This window comes from Sorghum bicolor, chromosome 1 (genome assembly GCF_000003195.3).
Source record: "Sorghum bicolor cultivar BTx623 chromosome 1, Sorghum_bicolor_NCBIv3, whole genome shotgun sequence".
Classification (NCBI taxonomy): domain Eukaryota; kingdom Viridiplantae; phylum Streptophyta; class Magnoliopsida; order Poales; family Poaceae; genus Sorghum; species Sorghum bicolor.
In genome coordinates this window covers 52,265,630-52,286,926 of record NC_012870.2, presented here as the reverse complement: position 1 = coordinate 52,286,926, position 21,297 = coordinate 52,265,630, and the positions used below count along the sequence as shown (strand labels likewise).

General features: G+C 42.7%; 1 long non-coding RNA gene across 1 annotated transcript; it reads left to right on the top strand.

The window, feature by feature from the left end:
* LOC8083595 lies at positions 584-1,041 on the top strand. The gene is made up of 3 exons (XR_002452700.1): positions 584-663; positions 754-864; positions 957-1,041. It is a non-coding gene; the product is annotated as an uncharacterized LOC8083595 (long non-coding RNA).

The following is a 21,297-nucleotide window of genomic DNA, read 5'->3' as shown; positions in this document are numbered from 1 at the left end:
ACACCTCAGACTACACAACGATAACAAAGTATCCAGATGTTGAAACCATCAAGTGGTCAAAGGATTGCCCGAAAGAATATGTAAAAGGCAAACGTTTCCTACCAAACCGGATATTGTGTAAGATGCCATATGGAATGAGAAGGTTCCATGATTGGTACTACTTGCATGTTTCACGTACAGAACTGAATGTGTTGGAAGCAGTAATACCTGCTCGCACATTTGGAGGCCCTGCTTCGGGTATTGCCTTTGACTTCAGCGACATCCAATCATGCTTTCACCTTAGTTCAATGTCGATGAATCTGATTTACACTTGGTGCCTGTAAGTCCTCTTCCTCTTGATATGATCTGAAAGTAACCTAGTTGGATTTTGCTAAAACTAACTTACGTCATGATTTTTAGAATGCAAGCAAACTTTATGAAATCTACACGCTCAACGAAAGCCGGGTATGTAGACCCTATGCCTATAGCACAAATAAATTTTAATTACCCATCGAGATGGGAATTGGATGCGCCACAGCTAGCTGCTGGAGGGACGTTGGCGGAGAAAGAAAAGATCCCTGCGGCCAAAATAAGAGAAGAGTCACTTAAGGTTGCGGCGTGGATTGCCGTATGTTTAAAGAATCTCCAACACTTCGAAACAATATGGATTCCATACCACTTCAAGTAAGTTCGATTAATTGTATACTTAACGATTGTTCGGTTTATCTTATTTTGATGCAAAGGTACTTATGTGTTTATTTAAAATTGTTGTAGCAATCACTGGATAGTCATAGGTGTCGATGTCGGGATGAACATGGCATGGATTTGTGATTCTGCAGATTTTGACCCTCACACATATAAAGACTTCATGTCAATTCTCATTACGTAAGCAAATTTGTAATCCTAGTAACCTTATATGATTCACTTTAATATCGACTTCTGCATACTATAAGTCACATCGATTCTCATTCAAACAGGGCATTCAGGGCCTATGTCAAGAATCACAAAGGAAGGCATGATCCAGGTCTGGGGAGCCACTTGCGTTTCAAATCTCTATGTTCGGTAAGTGCGACTTAGTTTGGCATAAAATTACTAATTTTTTCAGTACTTATACTTGACACATCTCCATTTGCAAATTGAAACAAAGTTTTCCAAGCAAAGGCCAGGGAGTCTGCATTGTGGATACTATGTATGTGCTTTCATCAGTAACACAAAAGGCTACAGGAGACACCCTGAATTGGTAAGTTTGAATGTCTTAGTGGGTTGTAGTATGAAAACATAGTATTTCTCACTTAGCTTTGCAATCTCTTCTTTACACTAGACCTAAACCCGTCTTTTACGATCTTGTAGTGGAAAGAAGAAAAAGGACTAAAAAGGGATGTCTATAGGGATGATGACCTCTTAGAGATTGTCGGTGACCTTTGCAACTTTATAATGGACCATGTTGTTTATTACAAAGGTGATTACCATAACCCACAGTCCGACTTAGGTAGCAATCCTCTTTACCAGCACCTCCGTCAGTGGGATAGGCTATGTCTAGGTCGTTGATTACATGTAATGGACTGTGATCGATTTGTATTAGTACTTGAAAAATTTCGGACTCTTTTGGATGGATTTGTAATGGACTTGGAAACATTTTGGACTTGAAATGTGGTACTGTGTATATGTATGGATATTTATGTTGTGAATCTGTGATGTTGAGAATCTGATTATATATGTATATATGTATGTGGTGTTGTGCTGTGCTGTCAACTCGATTATTGCAATTTTTATTTTTTTCTGAAAAATAACTGTAGGGGCGGTTCTAGATTGAGCGGGTCTTGCAAATGCAGACAATAGAAGCGGCTGAGACACAAGCCGCCCTTACTAAGGCTCACTATAAGGGTGGCTGGAAGCACCAACCGCTCTTATAGTGGTCACTAGTAAGGGCGTTTGTTGTTTCCAACCGCCCTTACAGTGGGCCACTGTAAGGACGGCTGGTGTTGAACCGCCCTTACAGTGAATTCCACTGTAAGAGCATTTGCATAAGGGCGGCTGGGCTAGCCGCCCTTACAAAGCTTATTTAGCCGCCCGTGCAGTAGCTGACTGTAGTAGTGAGAGACCAATTGGAAGGAAGTTAGCAATGGAAAGGTTGAAGAGTGGAGGAGATGCTAGACTGTACAAGGAAATTCTTCAAGATATACTCTAAGAGAAGAAGGAGGAGAGATGGAAGGAGGCCGAGATTATTTAAGAGCTCATGATATTTGGGAGCATAGGTGGATGTGGCACTAAGAATAGCAAAGGATGGAAGGAAGTTAGCAAAGGAAAGGTTGAAGAGTGGAGGAGATGCTAGACTGTACAAAGAAATTCTTCAAGATATACTCTAAGAGAAGGAGGAGAGATGGAAGGAGGCCGAGATTATTTAAGAGCTCAAGATATTTGGGAGCACAAGTGGATGTGGGACTAAGAATAGAACAGAAGTCGTCAACACCACCTTGGTACCTGAACTCAAGAACTATGTGTTGGCATTGAATGCATAGATCTCAACAAAAGAGCAGACTCGGTTCAATACTGCATTTGCAAGTGGGTATGGTGGTTCTAGTGGGGCGGTGGGGCGTCTCCAGACAGAACATGTAAAATGTCATTAGCATTTTTGAAGATTTAATGTATTAAGTACAAATATTTATGATAGGTAATAAACATCATTAGATGACACTACTGCACAAAAATTTTCACAAGGCATTCCCAAAATAGCCTCCGAGGCAGTTGGGTTGGTTGGCTGCCTCTGTTATTTGTGGCAAGATAGCCAGCCCGGCAACCGCCTTAGTTAATACTTAACCGACGCAGACATTATAAGGTGATCACGTCAGTTAATATCAATTAACTAGGACGGCCTCCTTCCTTAATACATCAATCGAGGTGGTTGCCTTAAAACAACTACCTCGGTTAATATACGATTAACCGAGGTTGTTGCTCTTAAATTGCTGCCTTGGTTAATAGTTGTAACAAAAAATAATTCATAATTTTTTTATATGAACTTAGATGAAGACAAATTTATATTAAAATTGTAGCTCTCAATGAGATCTATAACTTTGTAGTTAAATTTTTTTGAATTGATACTATCTAGGGTCTCAAAATATTGTTTTAAGTGCACAAATTTTGAAATTTGAAATTTAAAATTATCAAATAAACTTCGATGTTGACATGGTCTATAACAAAGTTATAGTTCTCAATAGAAAAAATTTTAAATTTGAAGATGTTTTGAGTCCCAAATGTGTTTTCGAAGGTTATAGATTTTGAAATTTAAAATTTTGAAATCCTAAACGATCTCAAATGTTCATATAGTAAATACCAAAGTTCTAGTGACTGACCTAGAGTTTAAACATGTTTGATATTGAAAAGTTTTTTTTTATTAAGGTCACCTTATGTATTTGAAATTCACTTGTTCTGAGACTCAATATTTTTGAATTTTTCAAACTATCTTTGATGGAGATACATCCTATACCAAAGTTGTAGTACTTTACAATATTTAAAACTTTGTAGTTTAAAGTTTTTTATTTGAGTTCATTTAAAAGCTAAAATATCTAATATAAAATTATGAAATGCTAATATAAAAAGATAGCATATTATATATAGATTTGAATGATTGTGTGGTGCAGTGGTAGTGATGTGGTAGTGTTGAGTGCCAAGTTGTGGGGTTGACTCTCCAAAATCTTAAGTTTTTTAGTCTTTCGGGTTTTTGGAGAACATTAGCCGAGATGGCTGGTATTTCGGTTAATGGGATTAACTGAGGCCCGATTAAGCGTGAACTTTTATCAGAGGTGGACATGCGGTTGGCTTGCCCACCTTGGTTAATCGATTTTGCTTGTCTCGAATAGGTTTTGTGTAGTAGTGTGAATAATTAAATGTATTTGCATAATAGTTTTATGGAGACATAAATATTGATACTATTTTCATAAATCTAGTCAAACAAAAGTTTGACTTACTCCAAACCTAGAATGATATTTTTTGGGGGATGGAGGGAGTATATATGATATGTTTATTTATATTATATCATGATGTGATGAACTATTTCTGTGTGAATTTTGAATTTTCCTTTTCAAATTATTATTTTGAACATATGTTTCAAAACTATAGGACTGAATTGTTCTAGAAATATTGTCAACATGTGAAAATAGGAGAGAAAAAAAAGTGTGTGGACTAATAATTTGGGGGTTACATCTGGGTTTGGAGCATGACGAAAAAAGGCCGTAGAAAGGGAGTCACTACTCATGGAGTAAGGTAGCTGTTAGGGGTTCTTGCTACCATGAGCAGGGGCCAAGCTACATTATGTGGTTGGGGATCGATTGACCCCGATGACTTAGGGATTATCTCAACTATAGTGCAAATTTTGGCCAACCTTAGACTCTGGCAAAAACAATGTATGACCCTAGTAGACCGCAGTGGCAACCTAGATGGCAGGCACCTAACACCTTGCATAATAGAGCCCAGTTGGCCAGCCTTGTGATGCACCTGTGGAATGGTACCAAGGGCAATCGGCAAGGAGGCACCATGCTTGACGGGTTGTGCATTTGGAAAACACGCGATCGTGTTCCTCCTCCGCTCGACACCCCCTCCCGTCGTCTTCTTCCTTTTGTTGATGGTAGTTAGCAACTATCATAAACCGTCAATACACTACTGCATACATGGGCTTTGCCGAGAGCCCCAGACGCTCGGCAAAGGCAGTCTTGCTCTCGGCAAAACCTTTGCCGAGAGTAGCTCTCGGCAAAGGCCTATCGGCACATCTTTTATCGGCAAAGAGGTCTTTGTCGAGAGCTATTCATCGGGCTCTCGACAAAGGGTTTGCCGAGAGCCACAACCAGCTCTCGGCAAAAAAATTAGCCGTTACGGTGTCGGTGGGCTGACGGCAACTTTACCGAGAGCTGCCAGGAGGGCTCTCAGCAAAGAGATAAATTTTGTTTTTTTGAAAATAGTCTTTGCCGAGAGCCTCCTGGTAGCTCTCGGCAAAGAGATAATTTTTTTTTTGATAATAGTCTTTGCCGAGAGCTGCCAGGAGGGCTCTCGACAAAGCTGGGCATTTGGCCATGCTGATGGCTTCTTTGCCGAGAGCCCTTCCCCTGGCTCTCGGCAAACCTGCCATAGTCACCGAGAGGACTCTCGGCAAAGGCACCATTTTTCAGATTTGCCGAGAGCCCCTCTCGGCAAATCGACCAAAACTTTTTTTTTCTATTTTTTCATCCAATTTCCATTGAACTGATCATTTGACACATATTTCACATCGAAGAGCCTATAGCTCACATATTCGACATCGATAACGATATATACCACATAATCCACATAAAGTATCATTTCCATCACTTTGTCCATCATAACAAGTTCAAATACTCCAAACTAAGTTCACATACATCCAAACTAAGTCCAACATGTTCAATAACCACAATCCACAAAGTTCACATGTTTAAACAAAATAAGTGCATCACTATGAAGGCCCCCAATTGATACGAGGGACACCTAGGCCGCGTACCGCAGGAGAGCCACCATCTGGAGGCCGCGTACATGCTTCTTGCTGCCTCCTATCCTCATGACAAGGTCTCCATCAATGTCGTCGGTGGATGGATCGTAGTCCGGGCCATGGACCTGCCTTGCCGCCTACGTGTAGGCGGTGACCTTGTCGTAGACGCCCGCGTTGGTGTACGCCTCGGGCGGGTCGTCCACGCTGAAGGAGACGTCGGACGACGCCGGGCCATTGTGGGACATGCCATACGCGGCGAACAAGGAGCAAGGTTGTCCCCCGTGTGTCGCCGACTGCGAGAAAGACAGCAACAGGGTTACAAATGAGGCATAATTGAATGAATTAAAACATTACCATGTACCCATGCTTGTGCGTATCCAGAGAGGCTCGGCAAAGGCAGTCTTGCTCTCGGCAAAACCTTTGCCGAGAGTAGCTCTCGGCAAAGGCCTATCGACACATCTTTTATCGGCAAAGAGGTCTTTGTCGAGAGCTATTCATCGGGCTCTCGACAAAGGGTTTGCCGAGAGCCACAGCCAGCTCTCGGCAAAAAAATTAGCCGTTACGGTGTCGGTGGGCTGACGGCAACTTTACCGAGAGCTGCCAGGAGGGCTCTCAGCAAAGAGATAAATTTTGTTTTTTTGAAAATAGTCTTTGCCGAGAGCCTCCTGGTAGCTCTCGGCAAAGAGATAATTTTTTTTTTGATAATAGTCTTTGCCGAGAGCTGCCAGGAGGGCTCTCGACAAAGCTGGGCATTTGGCCATGCTGATGGCTTCTTTGCCGAGAGCCCTTCCCCTGGCTCTCGGCAAACCTGCCATAGTCACCGAGAGGACTCTCGGCAAAGGCACCATTTTTCAGATTTGCCGAGAGCCCCTCTCGGCAAATCGACCAAAACTTTTTTTTTCTATTTTTTCATCCAATTTCCATTGAACTGATCATTTGACACATATTTCACATCGAAGAGCCTATAGCTCACATATTCGACATCGATAACGATATATACCACATAATCCACATAAAGTATCATTTCCATCACTTTGTCCATCATAACAAGTTCAAATACTCCAAACTAAGTTCACATACATCCAAACTAAGTCCAACATGTTCAATAACCACAATCCACAAAGTTCACATGTTTAAACAAAATAAGTGCATCACTATGAAGGCCCCCAATTGATACGAGGGACACCTAGGCCGCGTACCGCAGGAGAGCCACCATCTGGAGGCCGCGTACATGCTTCTTGCTGCCTCCTATCCTCATGACAAGGTCTCCATCAATGTCGTCGGTGGATGGATCGTAGTCCGGGCCATGGACCTGCCTTGCCGCCTACGTGTAGGCGGTGACCTTGTCGTAGACGCCCGCGTTGGTGTACGCCTCGGGCGGGTCGTCCACGCTGAAGGAGACGTCGGACGACGCCGGGCCATTGTGGGACATGCCATACGCGGCGAACAAGGAGCAAGGTTGTCCCCCGTGTGTCGCCGACTGCGAGAAAGACAGCAACAGGGTTACAAATGAGGCATAATTGAATGAATTAAAACATTACCATGTACCCATGCTTGTGCGTATCCAGAGAGGCTCGGCAAAGGCAGTCTTGCTCTCGGCAAAACCTTTGCCGAGAGTAGCTCTCGGCAAAGGCCTATCGACACATCTTTTATCGGCAAAGAGGTCTTTGTCGAGAGCTATTCATCGGGCTCTCGACAAAGGGTTTGCCGAGAGCCACAGCCAGCTCTCGGCAAAAAAATTAGCCGTTACGGTGTCGGTGGGCTGACGGCAACTTTACCGAGAGCTGCCAGGAGGGCTCTCAGCAAAGAGATAAATTTTGTTTTTTTGAAAATAGTCTTTGCCGAGAGCCTCCTGGTAGCTCTCGGCAAAGAGATAATTTTTTTTTTGATAATAGTCTTTGCCGAGAGCTGCCAGGAGGGCTCTCGACAAAGCTGGGCATTTGGCCATGCTGATGGCTTCTTTGCCGAGAGCCCTTCCCCTGGCTCTCGGCAAACCTGCCATAGTCACCGAGAGGACTCTCGGCAAAGGCACCATTTTTCAGATTTGCCGAGAGCCCCTCTCGGCAAATCGACCAAAACTTTTTTTTTCTATTTTTTCATCCAATTTCCATTGAACTGATCATTTGACACATATTTCACATCGAAGAGCCTATAGCTCACATATTCGACATCGATAACGATATATACCACATAATCCACATAAAGTATCATTTCCATCACTTTGTCCATCATAACAAGTTCAAATACTCCAAACTAAGTTCACATACATCCAAACTAAGTCCAACATGTTCAATAACCACAATCCACAAAGTTCACATGTTTAAACAAAATAAGTGCATCACTATGAAGGCCCCCAATTGATACGAGGGACACCTAGGCCGCGTACCGCAGGAGAGCCACCATCTGGAGGCCGCGTACATGCTTCTTGCTGCCTCCTATCCTCATGACAAGGTCTCCATCAATGTCGTCGGTGGATGGATCGTAGTCCGGGCCATGGACCTGCCTTGCCGCCTACGTGTAGGCGGTGACCTTGTCGTAGACGCCCGCGTTGGTGTACGCCTCGGGCGGGTCGTCCACGCTGAAGGAGACGTCGGACGACGCCGGGCCATTGTGGGACATGCCATACGCGGCGAACAAGGAGCAAGGTTGTCCCCCGTGTGTCGCCGACTGCGAGAAAGACAGCAACAGGGTTACAAATGAGGCATAATTGAATGAATTAAAACATTACCATGTACCCATGCTTGTGCGTATCCAGAGAGGCTCGGCAAAGGCAGTCTTGCTCTCGGCAAAACCTTTGCCGAGAGTAGCTCTCGGCAAAGGCCTATCGACACATCTTTTATCGGCAAAGAGGTCTTTGTCGAGAGCTATTCATCGGGCTCTCGACAAAGGGTTTGCCGAGAGCCACAGCCAGCTCTCGGCAAAAAAATTAGCCGTTACGGTGTCGGTGGGCTGACGGCAACTTTACCGAGAGCTGCCAGGAGGGCTCTCAGCAAAGAGATAAATTTTGTTTTTTTGAAAATAGTCTTTGCCGAGAGCCTCCTGGTAGCTCTCGGCAAAGAGATAATTTTTTTTTTGATAATAGTCTTTGCCGAGAGCTGCCAGGAGGGCTCTCGACAAAGCTGGGCATTTGGCCATGCTGATGGCTTCTTTGCCGAGAGCCCTTCCCCTGGCTCTCGGCAAACCTGCCATAGTCACCGAGAGGACTCTCGGCAAAGGCACCATTTTTCAGATTTGCCGAGAGCCCCTCTCGGCAAATCGACCAAAACTTTTTTTTCTATTTTTTCATCCAATTTCCATTGAACTGATCATTTGACACATATTTCACATCGAAGAGCCTATAGCTCACATATTCGACATCGATAACGATATATACCACATAATCCACATAAAGTATCATTTCCATCACTTTGTCCATCATAACAAGTTCAAATACTCCAAACTAAGTTCACATACATCCAAACTAAGTCCAACATGTTCAATAACCACAATCCACAAAGTTCACATGTTTAAACAAAATAAGTGCATCACTATGAAGGCCCCCAATTGATACGAGGGACACCTAGGCCGCGTACCGCAGGAGAGCCACCATCTGGAGGCCGCGTACATGCTTCTTGCTGCCTCCTATCCTCATGACAAGGTCTCCATCAATGTCGTCGGTGGATGGATCGTAGTCCGGGCCATGGACCTGCCTTGCCGCCTACGTGTAGGCGGTGACCTTGTCGTAGACGCCCGCGTTGGTGTACGCCTCGGGCGGGTCGTCCACGCTGAAGGAGACGTCGGACGACGCCGGGCCCTTGTGGGACATGCCATACGCGGCGAACAAGGAGCAAGGTTGGCCCCTGTGTGTCGCCGACTGCGAGAAAGACAGCAACAAGGTTACAAATGAGGCATAATTGAATGAATTAAAACATTACCATGTACCCATGCTTGTGCGTATCCAGAGAGGCTGCGGTTCCCCTGATGGTGTGCTACACCAGGCCTCCGTCGACGCCTTTCGTGGGCCGCCCTGTGCGCCTTACGAAACACGGGGTCTAGCCACTTGTCCACCATCGCCTCCCAGGCGTCAGGACAGTTGGTGCACCATCAGGCCCTCATCTTCACATCAAGTATGTTACATATAAGAATATGAAACAATGCACTGATAAAAGGTTAAGGAATCAATATGAGAATCTACCTCTTCATCCATGTACTGCTCACGGGTCAAATCTATTTCCCTTGCCTCCGCCTTGGTCTTCCTCTGTCCAAGCCTCGTCGCATAGTAGTTGATGACGGTCTGGACGCGCACGTCGTAGTGCATCTCACTAATGCGCGTCCTTGTAGATGCGGTAACCACGGTCTCGGCATAGGCCTGGTCAATTCCATCCTCGAATTTGAAGTGGCGCTGCATATAGACATGGCATTATTGCAATGATAGACCAAAGATGTAGTGTATTGAGACTTGTAGTGCGAGGAAGACTTACCCAGAACTCCTTGATAACCCTATTGGCCACATTGCCTTCTTGTGTGTCGGTGGCGGCCGCGTAGTGAGCAAACGTGTAGGCCGGCTCCTCCTTCCCCGCGAACGTGACAAATCCGAGGAAGTGTTCCCTGCACAAGAGACCTAGGATGCTGTTGACATGGCGAGTGCCACCATGCGCCCCTGACACAATAGTCTAGTTCCTGCAAAAGTCATTAAGAAAACATTTAAGTTTATATCTCCATGATCAACATACCATATGAAGTAGTAATAGTATGTAAGTAACTTACTTAGTCCCCTCGGGATGAATCACAGCGCGTAGGGCTGGGTGTGGTGGCTGAGGGAGGGACACGGGTCCTCGCAAGTAGACACTCGATGTAGTCGAGGAAGTGCTACCTCCAGTCCTGCCCTCGGCCCCTGCCTCCTCCTCCTCCTCATCCTGGACCCTCTCGGCACCTGCCTCATCGTCCTCCACATCGTCCTCCTCCTCCTCCTCCTCCTCCTCTACTGGAGGCGTCACAGAAGGAGGAGGCGTCGACTGGCGGCTCCTGCGTCCACGCCTCCTCTGAGACAGCTCTGGAACCTCCTCTTCAACTACAGGACGCGTCCTTCGGAAGAGCGACGCCACGCTCCTCTGACGGCCGCCCACCATCTTCGTTCAGTGACCTGCAGTTCAAAGGAATAAAGAAGCAATTAGATATACATTCATAATAAATAAAGTATGACATGTATTACAAAATTATAAAGTATTCGCATGTACAACAAAATTAGAAAGTATTACATGTACCATCATAATTCTCATTATCACTATCAACATTATCGAAGTAATCATCATTATCCGAAGGAGAAGTGTCGCCGTTGTCGCCTTCACGTAATCGATCAAGCATTTGTAAGTCCTTTGCATTTCACACCTCATCACCCACATCATCATCATCAACCACAACCACATCCATTCATATTGCTTCAGTTAAGTCTATCGCCGACCTCCCTTCTAGCTCCTCTTCTTGAAAGAACTCTCCTTCATATGTGTTTGGGTTGAAGTTGTAATCTTCATCGTTTGGTATAGGTAGTCGGCCGTGTGGCGATACCTTGTGCACAATGTACCAACCCTTAAGATCATCATTGGTTTGACAAGCATAGGAGAGATAATAAACCTGTGTGGCCTGTGACGCCACAATATACACATCTTCTCCTAAATAGGTAGAATCCTGTCAAATTTCGACAAGGCCGAGATGAGGGGTCTTTCTCGTTACTGTAGTAGGATCAAACCAATGGTATTTGAACATGACAGCACGAAGATTTGTGCGACCATAGAATGAAATTTCAAACATTTCTTCAACTCTTCCATAATAGTCTAGGCCATCAGTGCCAGACGTCAAAACTCCACTATTTGTGGTTCTTCGATTGGGCCGACTCCGCTCATATGTTGATGTGTGAAATCGATACCCATTGACATCATAACTGGTATATGACTTAGCCTTAAAGACTAGGCCGCCAGCAACCTGTCTGAGCTCATCACTCATAGACGCATCGGTGCGGGACTACAAGTTCAAGCAGGATAGATCGCTCTATTAGTTGAACATACGAGGTACTTAGAATAAAAAGAGGTATTTTCAAGAGTACCTTGGTTTTGAACCAACCAATGAAATCAGGGCTCCCTGGCCCCACACCGTTTGAGAGAAGGGTATCTAATTCTTGAGGGGTAGGGTCCCTTGCTTGATGCTAATAGTGATGAAGAAATTCCCTATAACGAGAATCGAGGTTAGAAGGAGAATACTAAGGGATTATTGAAATTAGTCTGTTCGGGTTTCTACACCATGTGATGTGATGACACCTCATAAAGTTTCGCGATTTTTTGAACTCGTTTGGATTTTCTACAATTTAAAACATATTCTGCATCGTCTCAAAAGTCAAGGTTCGCGAATGAAACGTGCAAGAGCTAGGGTGTTTTCGTGCACACGGCCTTGAATTATCGTAAGTACTATGAATATTGACTTTTCGTGCATAGAAACACGTGATTTCATGCACTTGAAGTTCTAACCTATATTTTTCAAGAACCTCACTTAAAAAAAAGCAAGAAATATAGCAAAATATCTTCAAATTAATCCATACTTTGACATGTTGTCACAATAGGCGTAAGAAGGTCAGAGAAAAAGTTTGGTAGATAAAAACAAAAAAAGGAACTTTGCCGAGAGGCCTTGCCCTAGCTCTCGGCAAAGACACCTATTTGCCGAGAGCTGAACCCTAGCTCTCGGCAAAGACCCAAGTTTGCCGAGAGCCTAACGGGGCTCTCGGCAAAGGAAACGGTGTTAACCCCGCCAGGCTCTTTGCCGAGAGCTCCAGCTAGGCTCTCGGCAAAGAGCCCACTATGGCGAGAGTTACGCTCTCGGCAAAGACCTGTTTGCCGAGAGTAATTCTTCGCCGAGAGTGACTGCGGATGAATTTCGTGTTTGCCGAGAGCCCGATATAGAGCTCTCGGCAAACCTCAAAGCTCTAGGCAAATCTAGTGTTTTCTGTTGTGATATATAACATGTATAAATGCATAAAAATGATCACCAACATAAGTTTAGGGTTTAAATTAATAAATTTCACATGTTTTGGTGAATCTATGTTTTCAGCAGGATTTATTCAAAAAATATGCAAGGAGGACCTCATCATCAAATGAAATCATGATTATCCACGATGAAACCGACTTGGTTGTAGAAAAATATATAGAATCCGTGGCTATCTTGTGGAATCCTTTCTTGAGGACCGGTAGACTGTCGGCACATCAGCACATATATTCCCAGATGTATAATTCCAAAAAGAGAGCCCAGTTCAGAAGGCGACGACCAACGTTCCTGTCTTGAGTAAAAGAAAATACTTTCCTAAAAAAAGTAAAAAAAAATACTTGCCGCATTATATTATGCATGGCTTTGATGCATTGGACTATTATGCTTGGCTTTGCCGCACTATTTTCTAGAATATATTCTTAAATTAAAATCTTTGAAATTTGTAAGCTTTTACAAGTATTTTGAACACAAATAAATCTACAGGTATGCAACGAAAACAATCTATTGATATTTGTGGTTCTATGAAGAATTTACCAAACACTATTATGAACAATATGTTTTTTAATGACTACTACATATTCAAAGGTGTGGATTTGTAAACATACCTTAAAATACAATTTGGGCGGCTTGGATTCACTCCGATCTGCCAGCTGATAGGGACCACATGATGGTAGCATCGAGGCCAGGAGTATTTGGTGGTGTCACCCAAGCTAAACCTGATAGAGAAACAGGTGATACAGACCTAGATAAAACCTAGCATCGTCGCGTTAGCCCATGTTTTTTGAGTTCTCATCCTGGCACCTAAGTTCTTGTTTGGATGCAAATGTATTATCTCACCTTACATATATTGAAGTGGATTAGAATAGAATTAAACTAAATTTCATTTTAACCATACATATGAATTGAAGTAAATATACGTGCATCCAAAAAAGACCTTAATTTGTTCAAACCTATATTACGTCCTGTTTGCTGGCGGGCCCCACATCCAGAGCGATTTGTCGACATGATGTATTGATGTGTATACTTGCTCTGCAAAACAAAGCAATTCCGTTATTATAATATACTCTCCATTCTAAACCGTAAGTTATTCAGTTTTTTTATTATACAGTTGTTCCTAAGTATTTTAATATTTATTTGTAATACCCGATTTTAAAGATAAAACCAGATATGCACCATATGTGAGTCTCAGTAGTCAAATCTCACATATAGCTACAAATAAGGGGTGATACCAAAAGACAATGCATAAATTATATAACGTACATAATTAATTAGAGATACTTTAAGCAGCAAACAACGGAAGTAACAACAAACTTCGGGTATTAACTTCACTCTACAGGATCCAAACTGACTGGTTGATCACAAGCCCAAAACTTTTTCTGAAGGGTGTGGGGAAAATAGCAAGAGTGAGCATATATCGTACTCAACAAGTATAACCAGGGTTTCATGGGGCTCAATTAGCTGATACTGGTTTGACTGCGTTTAGCTTTTATATGTAGATAGCATATTTAATCATTGGATAACAAATATACAAGAATTTAAGAATAACACATATAAACAACATAATAAACCATCATTTATCATCATTAATCATGTTCGTCAATGTCCATCTATTCCGTCAGTTTTCCGGGCCGCCCGTATCCGTGGGCACGGCTAGTATACCAGTTTTAAACACTCTGCAGAGGTTGTACATCTTTACCCATGAGTCATGATTTACCCTTTCGCCCGAGGTGATCAGCCTCTTAACCCACTACCAAGGAAGGTCGGCAGGGATCACTATGAAGTCTTTCAAAGATTCGTCTAACAAGTTAGGGCCGCTTGGTTTCATTAGTCAGTCCGTGTGATCCACCCGCAGGAATCCACGGTCTGCTATTCCCCAATTGCGCCACATGGGTAACCGCTAACGAGCTAGAAAAGTTACTCATACTTGACTAAAGCCAGAGCCATATAGCCCTCATGGTTGTACAAGTTGTGCCAGCTTTTGCCAAGGGATAAGTTCTTATGGAGGGTCAAGATCAATCTAGCAAAAACCAGAGTTCTTTCCACCCTTTATGTTCAAGTTGCTAGAAAGCTTATTTTATTGTTTATTGTATATCCAAATATTCCTGTTATAAGATCATGGATTATAATCAAACTCTAGCAAAAACTACCCAAATGCATATCGCAATAGGTATCAAGGAATCCAGGATAACAATCATCTATGATTTTACTAAGGTTGTCAAGGAGGACACATGCATATGATATATGTATTAGAAGTGTGTAGGTAACAAGGATGGTCCCAAGTTACAATTGCCTTGATCAAAGCTCTCCTGTTGTTCCTGCTGGTCATCAAACGATTGGCCTTGATCACCATCGTAAAGCTCACCGACTAAACTCGATCATCAATCAACAACACGCATTCCAATAGAGACAATCATACACAAAGCAAATAAGCTATAATTAGAACATTACAACAATAGTGGTAAAACAAAGATAAAAGTTTATAAAAATATTCTACGCAACGTTACGATCACACAAACGTAAAGATCACGAAAATCAGAGCTAAAACGAAGAAGTTATGAATTTTCCAAGATTTCCTATAGATAAATAAATAATTAAATGCTACTGCGAAATTAAAAAGTTTCTGTAAGTGCATTCGCCCCTGATGTGGGTTTTGATAATTGATGACAAGCAAATTAGGAACTAACATGTCTATCAAGTGTAATCTACAGGTGTTAGTTCATTGGTGGAATCAAACAAACACATTTAGTGAATCACAGCACCACCAAATTTTCATTGTTTAAGCGACGTTTCAACTCAAGAGGCTACCTAGTTTTATTTCTTGTTTTAGTTATAGGAAACGTCGCACTATCAAGAGGGATGCGAATTGAGTTGGTAAGATGAGGATAAGGGTGCTCAGATCAACTTAGCTTTTGCGCTTGAGAGACACACTTGCACACACGAACAACTAGGAAAATTCTTCTCTGCCAGGGTGAGCTGGTAGTACCGACCATTAGGGCCGGTGGTACCGGCAAGGCCAGCCTCTCTCCTGAGTTTTGCGAGAAAATGAACTACTGGTAGTACCGGGCTTTTACCGGTAGTACCGGCTACCACCGGTGGTACCGGTGAAATACCGGAAGTACCGGCAGGTCAAATTTTCACAGAACTGCTGAATGCAGGAATTTGAACTGCCAGTGGTACCGGCCTTCCACCGGTAGTACAGGTAAGCCTTTTTCTCGCATCTTTCACAGCCTTCTCTCGTTTAGATCTGAGGATACCGGTGGTACCGGTGGTTGCACCGGTAGTACCGGCATGTGTTTTGTACTCTTGTATAAATAGCTCTCTCCTTTTTTCTAACCGTTGGCTTGCTCATTCTAGCTATTCCACATCTGAGAAAACAGTCTCCAAGCTTTGTCTCACCCACTCTCTCTCCCTCTTTGCTCTTATACTTCACTCCTTGAGAGATTCGAGCTAGAGAAGTGAGATTAGAGAGTGGGGAGCTTCGATCTGTGTTTTGAGCACTCGGTTCCTCATCTTGCCGGTTTGCTTTGCATTTGTTACTCTTGGGTTCTTGGAACCCCAGCCGGCTAGGCGTTCTTCATGGTTGCCCGTGTTGATTTACTCGTGAGGGCACCCCGAAGTGTTTGTATTACCCCTTGATTCTTAGTGGAAATATCAAACTAACCTTTGTGGTTGCTTGAGGAGGAGACCTAAGTGGTGAGACCTTCGTGGTCACCTCAACAATAGGGACGTAGGAACTCCTCAGTGGAGATTGCCGAACCTCGGCAAAAATACCTTGTCTTGCTGTGACGGTAGCTTTGACTACCCTTGGTCTTGTGTTCTTTGTGTTCTTTCTCTTCCCACTCTTCAACAGGTAAACAAGGGTCGATCTACGTTGTGGAGAAGAACCAAGCTAAGGAAACTTCAACAACATCCTCTCCTACATCTAGGAAAGTGGGGTAACACTCAGATCTGAAATCTAAGCTCATTATACTCTGATTCCATAGCTGTCTTAGAGAGTCGGTAGTACCAGCAGTTTGCGTCGGTAGTATTGGCGGTCTTACACCAGTAGTACAGGCCCAAACTGTTGGTGGTACTGACAGGCATTTAACTTCCGCAACTTGAGTTTTTTAGTTTCAGGTTTTTTAGATACGCCTATTCACCCCCCCTCTAGGCCAATTAGATCCTTTCAATTGGTATCAGAGCAAGGTTCCTCGTACAAACGCTTCACCGCGTGAGGAGCAACTTTGGCCAAGATAGATTCAACCACTCAACAACAAATCATTGAGCAAATCACAGCACAGATCACAGCGTCCTTGTAGCTCCAGCAGCAAGAGCAAATGAAGAAGATGCAAGAAGAGCTAGACAAGATGAAAGAGCTCCTAGGGAAAAGGAATCACGAGTCAAATAGTGAAGGTGGAAATAAAGATGCTAGCAAGGTGTCAAAGACCTACAACATAATTGAGTTTGACTATAGTGGTTCAAGTAAGAATCCAACATTGCCGATGATCAACCCTGGAATGCCACCTCCATTTTATGGTATAAGGTACACTGATTGGGCTCATAGCATGAAGTTACACCTCATTGCCGCAAGATGCTGGGAAGTAGTGGACATTGGTGTGAATCCACCGCAAGATCCAAATGAGTGGACTCCCGAAGATGAGAGAGACTTTTATCTTAATGCAACAGCTGCCACTTTGATCTTGCAATGTCTTACTGTGGAGGACAACAACAAAGTAAATGGTATGGTGAATGCTAAGCAAATCTAGGACACCTTGAAAGTGTCATTTGAGGGAGACAAAAGTGTAAGAGTAGGAAACATTGAGCTCTTACAAAGTAAGATTGAGAACTTTTGCATACTTGAGGGAGAAACAACAAAAGCCATGTTTGATAGATTCATGTCATTGATCAATCAAATTGGAGCACTTGGAGCAAAAACATGGGATGATAACTCCACAGCAAGAAAGATTTGTAGTGTATATAGACAAAGGAACAACATGCTTGCATCCGTCATCATGGAGAAAGACAACTATCATATTATGACTCCTCAAGAAATGCTAGCAAAGTTGATGCATCATGAAGTCTTGGATGATGAAGCCAAAGAAGCCCTAAATCAAAGAAAGAACATAGCACTGACGGCTTCACATGGAAGTGAGTCAAGTCATTGCAACAAAGGATGTTGTGAGCATAAGCACAAAGATGATGATGATCTTGATGAAGAACAAGCCATGCTAGTGGGAAATTACAAGAACAATCTAAGAATGAAGAAAGATAAGATGAGGAGATATGGAGGAAACAAGCCATATAGGAAGAGGTTTTGCTATGAGTGTGGTGACACCGGCCATCTTGCAGCTGATTGTCCCAACAAAGGTAAGAAGTCAAGGTACAACAAACAAAGTGACAAGAAGTACAAGGACAAGAAGAAAGGGGAAGCTCACCTCGGGCAAGAATGGCAATCGGACAGTGACAGTGATGATGATGATGACAATGAGAAGAAGAGTATGGCTGCCATCGCCATACAAGAAAGATCTTCCTCAAAGAAGATCTTCACCAACTATGCCTCATCCACCTCACTCATCTTCGACACCTACTCATCGCCTAGGCTCTTCGCCAATCTCTCCGATGACGATGATAACTCTCCTACATGCCTTATGGCAAAAGGAGACAAGGTACAAACTGACTCCTCTCCTCACACCACTAGTGATTGTGATGGTGATGATGAAGATGATGAAAACTATGCTACTAAACTCATTAAGAAATTTGGTAAAGCTGCTTCAACTAAAATTCTAAAGCTAATATACGCTAATGATAAGCTTTAGTCATGCATCGAGTCGCAAGGGGAATTGCTCCTAGAGGAAAGAGAGAAGAATCAAGGGCTCGAAGTATGTCTCTCTAAGGAAAAGGAGAGGGTTGAGAAATTGGGTGTAGAATTGTCTCTAGTCAAAGACTCCAATGAGCGATTGACTAAGGAGCATTCCTCACTCAATGGATCTTTGGCTAGCCTAAAGAATGATCATAGTTTGGCTCAAGAAAGCCTCACAAGCTTGACAACTAAATATCATGAGCTTGAACTAAACTATGAAAAGCTTTGGTCTAGCACATCTACCGCTTCCAAGGATTCAAAGGCTTCTACAAGCAAAAGCTGTGAAAGATGCATAAATGTTTATATAAATGCATGTGTCACTAACCTTGATGAGTTAGCAAAGAAGGACAAAGACTGAACACTATTGTCAAGATTGGTTGCAAGTGCAAGGACAAGCAACTGGCAAATGTGTTCAAGGCATCAAGGCACCCCATAATCAAGGATGGCCTCGGATATAATTGGTACAATTAGGGATGAAAACGGATCGGATATGGACGGATATCACCGATATCATATTTGTTTTCATATTTCTGGTCGGATTCGGATTCGAATACGGATAATATCAATCATGTCGGATAAGATATGATTAGATATCGACATCATAAATATATAGTTTAAGTATTCGGATACGGATACGGTATCGGATGTTAAACATTCGGACTCAGATACGGACAGATCTGAACCTCTCTCTAAACGAATTCGGTCTCGAATACGGTCGGAAAATATCCGTAGTGTTTTCATCCCTAGGTACAATGGTAAGGCCAACGGGAGAAACATGATAAATGGGGTGGCTTGTGTGAAGTTCAACAAGAGTGTGCCTCTTGTTGACCTTATTGACAAGGTGAACAATGCACTACACCACAGCCCCAAAATAGCGACCCACTGTGGGTCGGTATAGGTCAATATAGCGACGCTCCATCGGTCGGTATAGATCTATACCGACACTTACTTGGAGTCGCTGAAAGTGGCATCGCTATAGCCTATACCGACCAACATGTTTATAACGACCAACTGTCTGACGCCTTAGGGGCTATATATAGAGACACACAGTTTGAGGTTATAAATACTTTTAGCAACTAATAGTCCAACATGAAGCATTCACATAGAGACAATGTATATGCTGCTAATTAGCAGTACATAATGAATCCCAAATTATCTGTTATCAACGCACAAAAATTTAATACAATATATACATTAATCATACATACAAGGAGACTAATTAATATGAGTATAAACATTGATATTGATTCATTGATATATGAGTTAGCCTAATATATGGCTGGTCAAATTCAACATCATACAAGTACAAAATACTTTAGAAGCTCGCAGAGCATAAGCAAGCCATCGACATCCATATCTCTACCTCATGTGACCAAAAGACATACATTCACCATTTGTAACCAAAAGCTTAGCTCACTAACACCTAAAGCTCATTGGGTCCAAAACAGAACATAGCTTCGATGAGCAGTTTTAACTTGTCGACACCACCAAGTATGCTGCCTAAGCCTTGCAGGATGGCTGAAATGCAATAGGAAAATCCAATTAGCGACAAGTTGACAAGAGAATACGAGTGGGTGTTAGTGAGTATTAGCTGCAAAACCTTGACAAGAGCACCATCCAATCAGTATCTAGGGGGAAATCTGCAACATTAACCAATAATAAAGGCATGAGCTGTACATATCACAATGTTACCAGCAAAATGCCTGTCAAAATGCTAAATAAATGCCTATTACCTATAATTAACTTGATTCTCTAAAGACAATGAACAACTCTAAGTCTCTAAAATTCCACTAAGTGATATAAAACATTCATACAATGGAATATGAGATTGCATGAACGCTATCTGTATCTAGATATGGACACTATCTGCATAGAACATGACCTGTCTCTAAATTTCAGATTGCATGAACACTATCTGCATATGTGATGTGCCAATTTTCAGTAAAGGATGGATGATCAGAGGACATATTCTAACAATCGGTTTCTGTATCAAGAATATTTGTACTTTGATCCAAACATAAACTAAATAGGGCTCTGTCACGGCCAAAAAATATTTTGTCATATAAGTTGAGTCAGAAATTGTAGGACTCAACACAAGGGTAAAAGTATTTGTACTTATGCAGAAATCAGTTAGTTTACCTCGTCAGCATTTATATCCGAGAACAGAACCTGAAAAGCGCAAACCATGTTATGAGTATTATGCATCATGGGTAATTTACTTCAATAAAAGTACATATGACAAAGGGCTATGCAAGCTCTGAGAGCTCAGACAAGATAAATATACATTACAGTGTAAAATAGACAATGACAGAAAACAAAAGCAAAATATGTCTATTTTTAGAGTTTGGAGCAGGCAGATAAATATCCATTACAGTGTAAAATATTACAAAGCAGCTGTTGTAAATTCAGCAATCGATATGCAAAGACAGGTTCTACTATAAATCTTAAACTGTTGACCTTCTCCTATGAATCTGACAAACAATGCAAAGCTGAAACTGAATTGAGCTGTTGTAAATGGAAGACTAAGAAACATCTCTGATCATTGTAAATATGGCATTAGCCAGTAGGGAGCTAGGAAATTAAAGATTAAGAAATGGGGACTTGGAGATTTCAAGCATGTAATTATGCTATGGCTGCTGAGGGTTTGTAGAGTCGGCACGCCAGCCTGTGTCACTAGCGGGTGTCGACAGAAACTGGCTAAGCTATCGGTAAGTCTAGGTAGGTAGCTCAGCTACATCCTGTGTTACCCTGAGCTGTTAGCTGTGTGCTTAACTACTTCTGTAATCAAGGGCGATTTTCTTGTCGTCTGCTGAATCTGAATTGAACAGTGGGGTGATCAACTGATGATCAACCCAAGCCGGATTGATCTCACGATTCCGCATCTCTGCAAGGCCACCAAGCTACTGGTGCAGGTTCGTTCTAGGGTTTATAGTAGCCATGGATCATGGATCTACACGCGCAGTTAGCATGTGGGGGATGT